The sequence below is a fragment of the Equus przewalskii genome, chromosome 8 (assembly GCF_037783145.1).
Source record: "Equus przewalskii isolate Varuska chromosome 8, EquPr2, whole genome shotgun sequence".
NCBI classification, from domain to species: Eukaryota; Metazoa; Chordata; class Mammalia; order Perissodactyla; family Equidae; genus Equus; species Equus przewalskii.
Window position 1 is genome coordinate 80,344,020 of NC_091838.1, and position 16,824 is coordinate 80,360,843.

The window sequence follows — 16,824 nt, forward strand, 5'->3', positions numbered from 1 at the left end:
CCCTCTCCAGAGAGGTTGTTTCATACACGTATACTACAGTTAGTCTCTTATCACAGTCTGCCTTCTTCCCTGGGATTCTCTTACCTTTGAAATGATTTTCTAGTTTGCATACTTTAAAATTTGCTCTTTGTGTTTAAAGTCCTATAGATTTTGACAAACACATAATGTCATGTGTCCATTATGGTATCAAAAAAACTTCACTTCTCCAAAAGCCCCATGTTTCACATATTCGTCCTTCCCTCCCTTTCCACAAAGAGCTTCTTTAACGTAAGAATATGCATTTAAGGTTTTTCCACATCTTTTTGTGGCTTGATAGTTCATTTATTTTTATTCCTAGATAATATTGCATGGATGGACCACAGTTTGTTTATTCATTTGTTGAATAATACCATGGTTGCTTCCAGTTTTTGGCAATTGTGGGGAAAAAAAGTTGCTATAGACACTTATGTGCAGGTTTTTGTGTGCACTCAAGTTAGCGGGGTAGAAATATCTATGAGCACAGTTGCTGGATTGTGTATCAAGACTATGCTAACCTTGGTAAGAAACTGCCAAACTATCGTCCAAAGTGTCTGTACCATTTTTGCATCTCCCACCAACAATGAACGAGAGATTGTTTTTCTGCATCCTCGCTGACATTTTGTTGTCAAGTTTTTTTGGATTTTAATCATTTTAATAGGTGTGTAGTAGTATCTCATTATTTGAATTTTTGTAGTTCCCTAATGACAAATGATGCTGAGCATCTTTTTATGTGCTAACTTGCCATTTGTATATCTTCCTCACTGAAGTGTTTGTCCAGATCTTTTGCCCAGTTTTGAATTTGGTTGCTTTCTCATTGAGTTTTAAGATCTTTTTATATATTGGATACAGGTTCTTTACCTTATATGTGTGTGGACACTATTTTCTTCAAATCTATGGCTATCTTTCTCATTCTCTTAATGGTATCTTTCACAAAGTAGTACTTTCTAATTTTAATAAAGTCCAGCTTATCAGTTCCTCATGGATTGTGCTTTTGGTGTTGTATCTAAAAACTCATCACCAAGCCCAACATCACCTAGGTTTTCTCCTATGTTATCTTCTAGAAGTTTTATAGTTTTGCATTTTACATTTAGGTCTACATTTCATTTTGGATTAATTTGCGAAAGATGTAAGGTCTATATCTAGATCCATTTTTTGTACATGGACTTCTAATTGGTCCAGTACTTTTTGTTGTAAAGATTATCCTTTCTCCTTTGCTCTATTTTCAAAGATGAGTAAGCTATGTTGGTTCAGATCTGTTTCTGGGCTTTCTCTTTTGTTCCATTGATCTACATGTCTACTTTTTCACAAATACCAGACTGTCTTGATCAAAGTAGCCATATGGTAAGTCTTAAAGGTGGATAATATCAGACCTCCAACTATGTTCTTCAGTATTGTTGGCTATTCTGCATGTCTGTCTTTTATATAAACTTTAGAATCAGATTGTCAATATCCGCAAAAGAGTTTATTGGGATTTTGAGCAGCTTGCACACAGTTTGTGGGAGCCAGGGTGGGCAAAAAGGACACTGACCTCCAAATATCAGGGGTCTATGCTCTTGGGACCTATGAAAATATCCTGGATCTGTCGCTTCTGATCACAGAGGTGCAGACAGAGGCAGGCAGCCATTGTTGTTGCACCTCCCCCATTGTTGAAAACCCCTCACTCTCCAGTGAAGCGACTTCCAGGGAACTTAAGACTGATGCCCATCTTTCCCTCAATTTTTCTCTTTCCCATTTTTGGAGCTAGACATTAAAGAGTAGGATGTTCAAAAGCACCAGCATATACAGGGAAAATAAAGTTACCAAACATGACCAAGGAAAGGCTCAGAAAAGACCTAAGATCTTAAGTTTATGCCTCAGGCTGATCCCTGGCAAAGAGACAGCCTACAGCAATAAATAAAAGCAATTAACAAAAATGACAAGAAGAAACCAACAGACTCTGCAGGAATGAGGAGAATCTAATTTCCAGATTGGCCACATTATTAGATACAGTTGTCTGATTTTCAAGAAAAAAGATCACAAGGCAAACAAATAAGAAAGGATGACCCACTGAAAGGGAAGAAAAATCAACAAACTGTCCCTGAAAAAGATCTAATGGTAAATCTAGTACAAAAAGCTTAAAATAACTGTCTTAATAAAGATTCTCAAAGAACTAAAGCAAAATGTGGAGAAGGTCAAGAAAACAATATAGAAACAAATGGAAATGTCAAGGAGATAGAAAACCCAAAAATCAAAAAAAGAAAATCTGGAGCTTAAAAGTACAATAATGGAAATGAAAAATTCTCTAGATATTCAAATACATATCTGAGTAGACAGAAGAGCCTGAACTTGCAGATAAGACAATGGAAATTGAGTCTGACAAAAAAGATTGAATAAAAGTGAACAGAGCCTAAAGGGACCTGTAGGACACCATCAAGTGGACCAACATATGTATTGAGGGAGTCCTAGAGGAGACGGAGGGAGGGAGGGAGGGAGGGAGGGAGGGAGGGAGGGAGGGAGGGAGGGAGGGAGGGAGGGAGGGAGAGGGAAAGACAAAAAGGAGCAGAGAGAATATTTGAAGAAATAATGGCTGAAATCTTCCCAAATTCTATGAAATACATATCTAAAATCCAAAAAGATTAAGAAACTCCAAGTAAGGTGAACTCAGAGACCCACAGACACATTATAGTCAAACTTTCAAAAGACAAAGAGAAAGCAGAAAGAGGGAAGCAACTTATCACATACAAGGGATCCTCAAAATCATCAGCAGATTTCTCATCAGAAACTTTGGAAACCAGAAGGCAGTGGGCTGATACATTCAAAGGACAAAAAGAGAAAACTGCCAACCAAGAATCCTATATCTAGGAAAACTATCCTTCAAAAGTGAGGCAGAAATTAAGACATTCTCAGAAAAACAAAAGCTGAGGGAATTCAGACCAATAGACCTGTCATAAATGAAATGTTCAAGGTAATCGTACAAGATGAAAGGACACTAGACAATAACCCAAAGGCATGTGAAGAAACAAAGATCTCAAAGGTAAACTTATGGGTAATTCTAAAAATTAAAATTATTGTAACAATGGTTTGTGACTGTGCTGGTTTTCTGCATGATTTGAGATAAATACATTTAAAAATACTGGTACATAACTTAAAATTAATGCATTAAAAATTAGCTTATGTTTGGGGGCACAAAATGTATAAAGATGTGATTTTATGACATCAAATGAAAGGAGTGAGATGGAGCTGTAAAGGAGGAGAGTTTTTTGTATGTTATTGAAGTTAAGCTGATATAAACTCAAATTAGAATGTTATATTAGAATGCTAAACATAATCCCCATGGTAATCACAAAGATAGCTATTGAATATACACAAAAGGAAATGAGAAAGGAATTTAAATGCTTCACTACAAAAAAAAAAATCAATTAAGACAAAAGACCGTATGGCAGGAAATAAGAGACAAAAAAAAGCTATGAGGCATATAGAAAACAAATAGCAAATGACAGAAGTCCATGCTTATCAGTAATTACTTTAAAAGTAAATGGATCACACTTGCCAATAAAAAGGCAGAGATTGGCAGAATGGATAATAAAAATATAACTCAGCTGCATGTTATCTAGACTCACTTGAATCTATTTGTGTCTTTGGATCTAAAAATGAAAGCAGGGAATAAGATATTCCATGAAAATAGTAACCAAAACAGAACAAGGATGGCTATACTAATATCAGACAAAATAGTTTTAAATTGAAAAATGTTACAAGGGACAAAGAAAAAGTTCAATACAAAAAAATATTAATTATAAACACTTAGGCATCTAACGACAAACAAGTATGTTAAGCAAAAATGGTGGAATTGAAGGGAGAAATGGACATTTCTACTGTAATAAAGATTTCAATACCCCACTCTCACTAATGAATAAAACTGGATAATGAATAAACTAGATAATTTCAATTGATCTGTCTTCATGCTTGATGCTTCTTCCATTTCAAATCTGATGTGGAACTCTTTTAGAAAATTTCTCATTTCAGTTATTAACTCCACAATCTTATTTTGTTCTCTTATAATTTTCATGTCTATTAATATTCTCTATTTGGTGAGACATTGTTCTCATGCTTTCCTTTAGTTTTTAGACATGGTTTCTTTTAGTTCTCTTAAGATATTTATGGTAGCTGATTTAAAGTCTTTATCTAGCATGTCCAACATCTTTGCTTCCTTGGGGACAGTTTCCATTGGCTGCCTTTTGTCCTACGTGGGTCATACTTCCCTATTTCATGAGGGTCTTATAATTTTGGTTGAAAATTGGACATTTTAACTGTGGAAGTCAGATCTCCCCTCCTCCCAGTTGTGTTGTTGCTTGTCACTGTTGCTGCTGTTGTCGCTACTGCTGTGTGTTTTTGTTTTACTGGATTAAATTTGTAAAATCTATACTCTTGGTCATGCACAGCCACTGTAGTCCCTGCTCTATTAGCTTAGTGGTCAGTTAACCATTGGACAGAAGTTTCCTTAAACCTCTGAGCCCATAAGATTCATTTACCTTTTGCTGAAAGAAATGAGAGATTAGGGCCTTCTCAGGTCTGTCTGGGGCAGGCAACAGCTCTCACTTGTGTGTGGCCATCTATATCCCCGGAATATGTTGGAACTTGGGTTAGCCTTTGTTATCCCCAACTGGTAATGCTGCCTTAGACATCTACATTAAACAATTGCCTCTAATTGTTTTCAACAAACACCCTGGAATAGGACTGATCACAATTAGTCCTGAGAATAGAGCTTTTCAGGCCAAATAGTGAAAATTCTCTGTGGATGGGGTTTTGGGGGAGCTCCAAACAGTTCTCTTCCTTCCAGTGGCTCCCAGGCTGCTGGTTCTTGCAGCTACCACAGTAGTAAGGTTTTGCAGTGTTTAAGACTCCCATGAGGCTGAGGAAAGGGGGATGGGAATAGGGCAAGTTAAAATGCACCAATGCACCATTACAACTGAGATTGAGCCATTTCTCTTGAAAAAATGCTCCCCAGGTTGTTGCAAGCCTCTGGCTGATTTCAAGAGTTCTTAAAAAGTTGATCTTGACAAATCTTGCCAGTGTCCTCGCTGCTTTTATGGAGAAGTGAATTTTCAGAGATGGTTCCTCAGGCATTGCAGGAGTGCTTCTCTCTCTCATCTCTTTTTGTCTCAAATGTTTCCCTCATTTTTCCTAAATGTTAGTTGTTAATGAAGTGTCTGGGCCAGTTGGCTACAGATTAGCCCATATTATGGACAAAAATCCATACTTTTTTTACCTCAAATTGTTTGTGTTTACACAGGAAGTTCTGGTGTTAAACTGCAATTTCTCATTGTTTTCTGGAGGAGAGAAGATAACGGATAAATTAAAACTATTAAGAAATTTAATTAAATCAATATCAAAAGTTTTTAGGGGAAAAAATAACAAATCTTGCCACAAAAAATTACCCACACTTGATGTGGCCTGAGGCCATTTACCATTTATAATAATATTTAGGTCAATAAAGATGTAATGTTATGATCCAACAGCATTTTTGGTATTATGACAGTGAATAAAAGATATATAAACATTGTTTAGATACTCTTAACAAACCACGTAATTCCATTTATGATCTTGGGCTTCTAAAGGAAAGAAATTCGCAAAAATTCTGAAATGTCCCATCACAGGAGGTTATTTCACCTTCAGTGCAAATATCTAAATTTCACCTTTAGTACATATATTTAAATTTTTGCATGGTTTGTAATAGAACATACCTGCAATTCAATTTTTCATTTTTGGCAATTTTTTAGGTATTACACAGGTGAAACATGTAATCACCACTAAATTATTAAAGCCTATTAGCACGTTACTTAAAAAAATATTTTCCCAATGCAAGTAGCAGCATCTGTCAAATTTGACAATTGTCCATGTGAAATCTTACATTTCCCACTTCTATTATACTATAGATTTTCAATCATTTTCTAATTATTTAAATTTGTGGTTAACAGTTTTGTAATTACTGTATTATAGAACCTGTAAAGGTAAGGAGAACTGGACTAGCCACTCCTCCTCTTCCTCTCCTCAGAGAGGCAATAGCCTCAAACAAAAGTTTTAAGGCTTACAAACATTTTTGCTTGTTTGTTTTTTCCTTCTTTTATACTGAGCCCAAAAGCTTTTATCTCTTGACAGTTTTTAAGCCCATAGTGTCATTCAAGCCTGATCGTTCTATAAAAGAATGCCTTTTCCTCAAAAGGAAGCTACAATTTAATTAAATCATATAGCTTATATTTAATATTCAATTATTCAGAGTTTAGTTTTCTCTAGAATACTTGGAAGCCATAAATCACTGATTTTCCTCTGAGTAAATAGTTCAGAAACTCTTAAGATTTATCAAACATTCAACTTGGCCAACACACAAACATATTAAATAGGAGATTCTAAAATAAGCATCTGACAAATTTAGCAATGGAAATTTCGTCTCCAATTAAGTATCATAATTGATTGTTGAGAAGGCATCTTTCCAAACAATTACTTTCAAAACTTTGCAAATGCTGAGCACTAATTTTAACCCAATTATCTCTCTATATATTTGAACAAATCGAAGTCCAAGATCAGAGTTCTTTAGTAAAAATTGTTCTTTTCCTGTCTAATTCCCTTGCCAAACTTGGGGCTTTTTCCCCCTGTCATTTCAGAACCTCTGCATTTTTTCAGCCAACAAACTCAGGAACATATTGGGTATTTTTTGTGCTGGCTATTGTTTAAGTTTGTTTTGTTTTGAGAAAGACAAACCAGAATTCACTCTGCTCTCCCCTGCAATATGGGGGCTAGAAGTCGAGTAACTATATTTGCCAGCGTCTCTTTTCTCCGGGTCCTAGATGTAATTTACATTCTGCTAATTAGAAATATTCATGCAAGCCTGGAAAAGTGAAATTGAAACGGAATCCATATCTTCACCTCTAATGCATGTGCTCGCCAAATGCAGCTTTAGCATTATCCTCCACGAACCCCCGTTATCCTGCCTCAGCCCTGGAGAAGAGCTGTGAGGTTTGTAGTGATTTCCGTAGGGACCTGAATTCTGGGTAGCAGCTGCTATCTGACTCTGTAGCAGAAAGCCTGAAGTTAGACTTGGTCCCTCTAACTTTTGCTGCTTAGCTGTTCCGGTGAGTTTGTAAGGATGTGATTCCTTGATTTAGATTATTTCTGCTTAAAATACCTACAGTGATTTCCTGTTTTCCTGTACCCTGAATATGGCATTTCACACCAAAAAATGATGGCTTGGATATTTCTGATTGTACTGAAGTGCTCACAAAGCAAAAATGACAAGTTCGGACCTTTACATTTTCTGTGCAAGGCATTGTCAGAGTTGGAGAGCTTCTAAAACATCCCTAAATTTCCTCTCTTGTAGCTATAGGGTCAATGTATTGTAAAATCAAACCCAAATATTGTTCCTTCAAAGTGGCAAATAATTACAAAACTTAGCTTCATATCCTAGGGCTCTTATATGAAAGTCTCGGATTCATTCAAATGTCCCCATTCCAGTCTTCAGGATGCTATTCTCAAACCAATCATGAGCCTCAATTCCACTGAGTTCCATTTCTGCCAAAGAAGTCCCTCCTCCCCTACCTAAGGATTCAGACATCCACTTGCCCAGAGCTCCTGTACAGACACACCTGTGGAAGTGACCTTGCAGGGGACTCTGCATATCCACAAAGCCCACCTTTGTCACCTCGTTCCCTCCAGACCAGCAGCTACAGTCAGGTTCCAACATACCCAGGGAAGGAGGGTGAACACAGGAAGCACTAGCTTACACACTGTCTGGACTGCAACTGTTGATTGTTATTACAACTGAAAGCTGGGAATGTGTGTGGAGATAGATCATGAGGGTGTTAGCCCAAGGAGGAAGAAATATAAAATTGCATTGGTCCAAAATTATCAGTAATAGGGCACTTACTAGAAAGGTTCAGATTTAACGCGTTGTCTTAAGCAGCTAGGTGTAAATGAGCTGTTGGTTTAAATGCAAGTTCAATGTTGGCCTATATTAAGTTGAAGTCAAGGTACCAGAACCTGTTTAATAAAACTTAGAGGAAAGAATCCAAGGACTTAGAAAGATGTAAACGTTGGAGTGTGGATTTATCTTTGAGGCCCCGTGTCATACCCTCTTGGCCTAACTTTTTGCTCCAGAGTTGCTTCAGAATTATGCGCGTGTAGTCTAACATCCCATCTCAGTTGCTCATCAGTCTTGCTTTCTGCCCCAGGATGTCTTGGTTGCTGCCGCATGAATACCTGTGGGAGCCCACTTCTCCATTCTGGCTCAGGTATGGATCGGGAATTGCAAGCTAGTTACCATGTGGCCAAAGGGTAATGGAATATTGTAGAATTATACGCCCCTATTCCATGCCTTGTGCAGCACATTCTATGCAGCTACTCTGAGGGTTCCAGAAACTTCTAGCCCCAGTTTCCTGCAGTGATAAGGACCCCAGTAATTCACTGCTGCAGATGCTGTCAGTGCCCCCACAGGCCTTCCCATTGCAGTGCCTGTGGTGACTGCAAACCTCTTCCCTTCTCCAGCCAAGGGCTATTCCTGACCCTGGAGCCTGCTGTTTGTGCACACGTGGATCTGAAGGGCCTGAGGGTCTGCAGCCTCACTACTCGGGTGGGACGATCCCAGGTCACGTGGTCTGTGTTGGTGTCCAGGGTTCTCGGATGGCTTTAAGCCCTGATTGCCCACAGGGTTACTTGCTTGATAATGCAGCATTTATTTGGAAGATGAGGATCCCAGGAAATGCTGGTGAAGGAACAAGGAAGAGAGGCAAAGAGAAAGGCAGCAAGTTAGCATCTGAGTCCTTGTCTCAGGATGTGCCCCTAGTGGGACTTAAGGCTTCTTGTGATGGCAAGTAGCCTAAGGAAGCAGATGCTCAGAATGGGAATCGAGTGTCAAAAGATAAACTGAGGCATATTAAATTTTAAGAGTTTATTTGAGCAAAAATCAATTCAAATCGGGCAGCACCAAACCGGAAGTGATTAGGAGCTCTCCATCCACAGGATCCAGGGGAAAAACATATAAAGTGCAGAAACAAAGAAAGGAAATCATTTGGTTGGCTATAGCTTAAAGCCTAGTTGGCTATTTGTGAATTGTTGTCCTCAGGTTTCGATTTCATAACGTCAAGGCATCTACAGGCTTAGATTCGTTTGCTTATGTAAGCCACCATGGCATTAGAGTTTAATTACTTTAACACTAGAATTGGGTCACTCACTGGCCAGATTGCAACAAGGACCCCAATACCGATAGAAAGTGGGTAGGGACAACACCTGTATGCTGGAGATCACATTGCTAGGACCCTAACCTGAGGGTAATTGGGACGGGATACAAGTCTTTGATTATGCTAATGAGGTTCATCTTTTTTTCTTACATTAAAGCGTTTAATTATTAGTTAAAATTCAAATAAATCTGGCAAAAACATTTTAAATTGTGTGCCAAACAAAATGCTTAACTTTAAAGAGCACTTACAAATCAGAGAGCGAAGACGGACACATTAAAATCCCCAAAAGAAAGAGCAAATGATAGGTCAGGTCTTGCACGCAGGCACAATGTAAACAGCCACCAAATCTGTGGAAAAAAGGAAACACAAATCTATCGACCTGGATTGAGTTAGGAAAACAAACCACTCTCAGAATTTCAAGTAGGTAGGGACTTCAAGCAGGGAGTTAGGTGTTTACAAAACACTTGGAAAAGCTAGAGGGAGGAAATCAGGGGGGGCCACTGCTACCTCTCAGGTTTCCTCCACAGAATCAGGAAGTTGCTACTGACGCTCAGGCCAGGAGTAGCTGGAAAGCGCTGTGAATGGTCGTAGCTGCCAGCAGCAAGGAGACCCACCCTCCCCTGCAGAGGCCACCGCAAAACTCGAGGTCGGCAGAAGCCCTGACTTCGCCCCCTACTTCCAGGAGAATGATGGCTTCTGCAATTTGGGGCAGCTTCCAAATCTTGCCTGAGGACCTCTCCATGATAGAGTGTAGACTGGTATACTACTGGAAAAGGTTCTGAAAAATGTAGATCCAGTTACCAGTCTTGTGAAACAAGGAGGGAGAATAGAGGTGGGAGGAAAAGAACGCTGCTGAATGCAACAGACAACAAAATGGCGTGGTCTGTCCATCGTTGGCCAGATTATAAAATAAAATGCCAATGGAACATAGTCCATGAGGTTGATTACCTACAGAAAGAGGGTACAAATTTACACTTTTACCAGCTTTGTTTCCAGTTTGATAAAATATAACCACTTAAAATATGCACATTAACTGACCCACCAACCCAATTCAAGGAATTGATCTTACGGTGACAATCACACAAATTTACAAGAACGTATATGTGCAGATCCTCGTCACACAGACAAGCTTAAACATCCATAACTAGGATTTTGATCAAATATTCTAAATGAGACAATGAGTATCATGCAGCTGCTAAACGTGAGAGATATCTGTATTTATTGATACACTATTTTTCTGAGTCTTCCATTGCCCTTAGGATAAAAGTCCAAATCCTTACCTACAGAGCTCTGGGAGCTGTGTCCTTGTTTACTTCCTCAACTTCGTGTCATGCTGCTCCTACCCAGACCAAACATGCCTCTGCCACATGGGTGACCTGCCAGTGCCTCTTTCCTTTCTGTGGCCCCATTCACACTGATCTGGAACATTCTGTAAGTTGTTTATCAGCCCATTTAGGCATTTATGTAAACGCACTTGTGAATATATGTGTAGAGAAAATGGATTTAAAAAGGAAGTTATTCTTGTATTTCTATATCTGTGGTTATATTTGAAACTCTATGGAAGCTTATTAAATTACTTTGCAATTCTATGACAGTTCGTTTGAAAATCTAGAGGAAATTATTCATAAAACTTGGTGACAGATTTGGAAATCTAGTGGAAACAGATGCTTTTCTAGCAAAATGTTTAAAAAATGACTCAGCAAGAGAGAATTTGACCAACTTCATAACCGTAGAAAACATTTCTGTGTCATTAAGTTTAGAAGTTTCTCCTGAAATATCATAGAGGTAAGTTTTGTCTTATAAACCAGTTTCAGAGTGTATCATATGTGTAGAGAAGTGTTTACAACATATATGGGTATTTGCTTTATTTTTCTTTAAATATGTATACTCTCCAGATTAAAATGCTATAAAAATGTTACCTGTGCCATGGAAGTCCTCTATGTGCCTCCCTCATAGCATCCCAGAGATTAACACAAAGTTAGCACACTGCTTATGGCTTCATTATTTTATCAATGTAAATTCCATGTAGGGATACCAAAACAATATATTGCATAGCTTTTTAAAAAACTGCAAGCATCAACCTAGCTAGGGAAAGGGCACTAAGACCTCTGTTGTACAAAGGCTCTTATGAGAAGAGCAACTATAAACAGACTCCTTGGGTCCCAGTCTGCCATCAGCTTCCCTGTTTGCAAGAGCCCATTCTGGTACAGGTGGTAGACAAGCTCATAAGTGAGTTCTGGGAGACAAAGCTCACCACAGTTGCGACATAGAGCAGATTGCAAGAAGGAAGAGGCTGACCTGTATTTTCTGCTTTTAGGCTCTCCCTTGCCTACCTCCAGTTCTGAGGAATAGATCAAGACAACAGTTGTGTTCAGAAATTAGTGTCCTCTGGTGCTTCCAGCATCCAGACCAAGAGGGAGAGCGAGAACTTCATCAACACAAGTTCAAGACAAACCAAACACCAAAAGAAAACGGCTTACCTGGAGAACTTGTCCTCTGATGAAAGAGATGTCTCTTGGATTGCTCACCCTTGGGACATTCCTTTTAGGAACCCAACCACCGAGCTATGAGAAGTCCAAGCTCCATGAAGAGGCCACCTATAAGCACACCAGTGCCTACCCCAGTGGACAGCTGGACACCAGCCAAGCCAGCATCAACTGCCAACCATGCCAGTGACCCATCTTAGCATCTAGCCCAGTGGAGCTTTCAGATGACCCCCACATCCTGTGTGGTTAATCTGATGTGTTACTTTGGGTAGGCTTATGGGGCCCAGCCTAGATATTGTCATAAAAGCATTTCTTGGATGTGATTAACATTTAAATCAGTAGACTTTGAATAAAGCAGATTACCCTCCACAATGCATATGGGCCTCTGCCAATCAGTTGAAGGTATTAAAAGTAAAAGTTGAGGACCCCTAAAGAGAAGGGCATTCTGCCTCCAGATTGCAATGTAGAAGTTCTGCCTGAGTTTCCAGCCTTCAGACTCAAGACTACAACATCAACTCTTGCCTAAATTTCCCAGCTTCTGGCCTGTCCTGCAGATTTCAGATGCCAACCTCTGCAATCATCCAGATCTGCTCAATCTGAAAGGCTGAGCAGACAGACAAAAATCCCTCTCTATCTATAGATGTGTGTGCATATACATACACACACACATAGCCCATTGGTTCTGTTTCTCTGGAGAATCCTGACTAATACACTATGATGGTTGATTTGTGTCAACTTGGCTGGGCCATGATGCCTATATATTTGGACCAACATTATTCTGGAAGTCTCTCCAAGAGTGCTTTTGGATGAGACTAACATTTAAATCAGTGGACTTTGGGTAAATCAGATTGGACAAGGCCCACCTGCATGATTGAGGGCAATCATTCATGGCCTGAATGGAACAGAGGATTGACCACCCATGAGCAAGAGAGACTTCTCCCAGAAGACAGCCTTGGGACTTGAACTGCAACATCAACTCTTCCCTGGGTCTCTGCTGGTCCACACTGAAGAATATGGACTTCCCAGACTTCATAATGGTGTAAGCCAATTCCTTAATATAAATCTATATACATCCTATTGGTTCTGTTTCTCTGGAGAACCCTAATACATATACCAACTACAACCACAACTACACAAATACAACTACAATTGCAAGAGCACTCCCAAGCAAGGACCACCTGGCTGAGCCCAATTAACCCACAGAACCATGAGAGAGAATAATGAATTGTTTTAAGCCTCTAAGAATTGAGATGGTTTGTTATGTAGCAATAGATAACTGGAACACGGAGTTCACGTGGGTTTTTTTTTTTACTCACAACCAAAAGAATCTTCACAAACACAATATCTATCTTTCCTTTTAACTTAGTTTTTCCTGTGAGGTCTTGATAGTTGAGGCTCTTTATTCTCCCCAATTTCCCGTAGTAACTCCACTTTATAGATTAGACTGGTCATTCTAATACCGACCCAGATATCAGTTTCCCCACATTAAACCCAGCATATATGGGATTAAAACCAAAACACTCATTCCCTGCTTACTCTCTGGCTTCCTGGCTGCAGAATCCACTCTCCTCCATGGAGACAGACACCGCCAAGGACAAGCACCTGGACTATCTCCTCCCGCAAAGAGATACTGGCTGGTGGGAAAGCTGCTGACCAGCAAGGTCATGAGCTCTCTCCTCTCTGCAAGTAGTCTCAAGACCAAAGACAGGCTGGTGGGAAAGCTCCAACCAGCAACGCCATATGCTCCCCCTCCCCTACCTAAAACCCCAAATAAAAACCCTTCCTTTAAGCTTTTCAGGGAGTTTGGGATTTCAGCGTTAGCTGCCCGCCCTCCTTGCTCAGCACTGTGCAAAAATAAAATTCCTACTTTCTTCCACCACACCTGGTGTCAGAGATTGGCTTGCTGCACAACGGGTGAGTGAACTCACTTTAGGTTCGGTAACAATTCCAGCAGGATTGGGGGAAAGGCAGAGAGTCACATATATATGCATAATCAAGTACTTTTAGAACTTTTATTGTGGATCTTTTCTCTCCATTGAGTTGGATCATTTATCAATATAAAATAGCCCTTCATTCCATTTCATACTACGTCTGAAATCAATATCTCCACGCCATCTTCCTTTTTGTTTGCACTGCCCTGAAACAAAAACAGAAGGTTAAAGATAGAAGGACAGGGGCTGGCCCCGTGGCCGAGTGGTTAAGTTCGCGCGCTCCGCTGCAGGCGGCCCAGTGTTTTGTTGGTTCGGATCCTGGGCGCGGACATGGCACTGCTCATCGGACCACGCTGAGGCGGTGTCCCACATGCCACAACTAGAAGGACCCACGATGAAGAATATACAACTATGTACCAGGGGGCTTTGGGGAGAAAAAGGAAAAAATAAAAATCTTAAAAAATAATAAAAAAGATAGGACAAACAAGTTTATGTGAGTTTCTTATAAGCAACACGTAGCTGGGGGTTTTTTTTAGCCCAATCTGAGAGTTGGGCATTTGTTTTGTTTTTTAATAAATGAGTTTAAATTTATACTTTCCTGATATGGGGTTCTTTTGCAAAATTAGATGGTGCTTTCAATTCTGGCTGTTCACATATGAAGGCAAGACAAGTTCAGTTATGACCTTGGACAGTGTTCCCCAGAGAGCTTTCTCCAAAGCAGGGAAGAGTGGTGTAAAAGGACTGACTGTACTTAAGCCAGTTAAGTGTTGCTGGAATTGGGTTAATTATAGTACATAAATCAGTACTGGTGCAAGGATGATATTTAATCGTGTATGTATATAAACCTTAACTCCACACATACGCAAACTAAATCTAGATAGTTTTAGTATTCGAATTGAGTTTATATCCATTGTTCAGAGAATATAATGTCAGACATATTAGTTTGCTAAGAGCAATCTGGAGTCTAAAGTGATCTGCATCACATTATCACATCACATTATCACAAAAGCTTGAAGTGCAACTTTCATTGTAAGAGTATAAAAAGCAAACTACATTTTAGAGGGAACCTAATAAACGCCCCGCCCTCCATTCCCCACGGGCTTCGGAACACATTCAGAGAACATATGAGGGAGTAGCAGATGGAGCTCCAAAGTATGAGCTTTATCACTGATAAAGGCGAAGCTGGAGGTTGTAAACTGAGAGAGCCCAAAGGTCTTGCTGAGCGAGCCACCGAGTTAAGCAAGCACACCCACTCCATCATAAAAGTGAGGGGCCCACCTGGCCCCAAGGAGCAGAGGAGAAAGGTGTTCTCTCTTGCCAGGCTGGTACCCAGGGGAGGAAAACAAGGGACGAGCTGAGCATGCCCAGTTTATTCTTCCCAAATTTGCCAGCTAGTCACGTTACTCTCTCCCCCTGATGCAGAAGGAAGAGGTGTGACAAAGCCAAGAGTTAACCTTCATTGAACTCTTGCCACCTAGAAGAAAACACCCAGGGTGGAGAAGAAAGATTCCCCCATAATACGCGTCTTACGTGGGAAAATCAAATGAAAGTCACGGTGGAGCATCCGGAACTCAACACCACTCTCCTGGTTTCTTCCTCCTCGCCTGCCTCGTCTCAGTCTCCTTCCCTGCGTCTCTTCCCTCGCCCAGCCTTTAAGTGTCGGAGGCCCAGGGTCTGCTCCTTGGTCCTCTGTTCATACTCACCCTCCTATGTGAGCTCTGTGAGGACTTGAAATACCAGAAACAGGTCAAATCTCCTCTTTTAATTTTCCATATCTAGTATAACCTTAATATCAAAATCTAATTAAAATAGAACTAAAACTATAGGTTGTATTATGAATATAAACACAAATCATGGAACCTAGGAAGCATATCAAAATATCAGTTGTAGTAGATAATTGCGTACCACACAGATCATGCCCCACCCCTTTTATTGACCCAATTACTCCAACTGATGGGAGCGTGGGTGGCTGACAGCTCTCAGCTGAGTCCCTCTCTGGGCACCGGCCTTGACTGAAGAGGGCACCTCACCAAGCTCCAAGGTTATACCTTCCTCCTGATGGAAGCAGGGGCACAGAGGCCCAGCCACCTTGCCTCAGTCCAAGACGCTCTGATGATCCATCCAGGTCCAGAGTCCCTGTGGGGTTAGCAGTTCACCTTCTGTCCAGTCCTGCTTCCTTCACTCCTTCCAAGTTGTTACTGCACATAAATTTCCATCTTAGAACCTGTTTCCATGGAACCCAACAGCAACATCAATAGACAACAACCAAGTTAGTTTCTATGCAAGAATACAGAGAGAATTCAACATCCGGAATTCTAAGCTGGTAATGAAGTGAATTATACTTGATAGAGGAGGTAGAAGAGACTATACCAATGGCTACCAAATTGGCATTTCACACAAATCAGCAGTAATTCCTAATAAAAATTATGTAGAAAATAGGGTTAAATGAAAAAATCAAAACTACTTCTAGTTCTGGGTTTTAATGAAACTGCCCTTAATCTTTTCCCATGTAGGGTATTTGCTATCATACGTTATAAAGACTATCTACCAAAAACTATTATTCAATATTTTTGGAGATATTAACAAGCATGACATATAAAAAGTAAGTGCTCAGAACAAATATTTGAAAAAGAAACAAATCTTTTGCAGATGCTATAATTGCATACCTATAAATCAAGAAAACCCTAGAGACTTAGGTAAAAAAGAAAAAAATTAAATATTTTTAGACCTAACAATTTCTTATGGTGAGAAATATCAGATATATATCCAAAACTAGATTTTCTCTGTATTAACAATAAAAAGCTAGAAATGAAAATGGAATAAAATCCCATTCACAATAGCAATAAATCTAAGATATCTAGAAATAAATTTGCCAAAAATGGTCCAAGATCTGTCTGGAAAAATACTGCAAAATCTAATTGAAGAATATAAAACAAGACCTGAACAAATGACAAGACCAAATGACAACACATATTGTGTCCCTAGAAGGGGGACAAAATATATTTTTTTAATTATATAATTTACAATACAATTATTTTAAGTTATATGTAATTTTGAAAAAATTAACCTCATTGATATAAATATATGAATGTAATATAATGTAAATGTATGAATATAATGTATTTTCAACCAGAATTCCAATGGATAATTTTGAAATTTAATCAAATTACTTCAAAATTTTTA

The 16,824-nt window shown here is 39.4% G+C and overlaps 2 long non-coding RNA genes across 2 annotated transcripts; both read right to left on the bottom strand.

The window, feature by feature from the left end:
* Positions 1 to 5,350: 5,350 nt before the first annotated feature.
* Positions 5,351 to 11,594, bottom strand: LOC139085169 (uncharacterized). The gene is made up of 3 exons (XR_011543255.1): positions 9,732 to 11,594; positions 9,473 to 9,571; positions 5,351 to 8,749 (listed from the first exon to the last, which is right to left on the bottom strand). It is a non-coding gene; the product is annotated as an uncharacterized lncRNA (long non-coding RNA).
* A 2,114-nt stretch (positions 11,595 to 13,708) lies between these two features.
* On the bottom strand, positions 13,709 to 15,894 carry LOC103550491 (uncharacterized). The gene is made up of 3 exons (XR_544799.2): positions 15,690 to 15,894; positions 15,172 to 15,368; positions 13,709 to 13,847 (listed from the first exon to the last, which is right to left on the bottom strand). It is a non-coding gene; the product is annotated as an uncharacterized lncRNA (long non-coding RNA).
* Between the last annotated feature and the right edge of the window lie 930 nt (positions 15,895 to 16,824).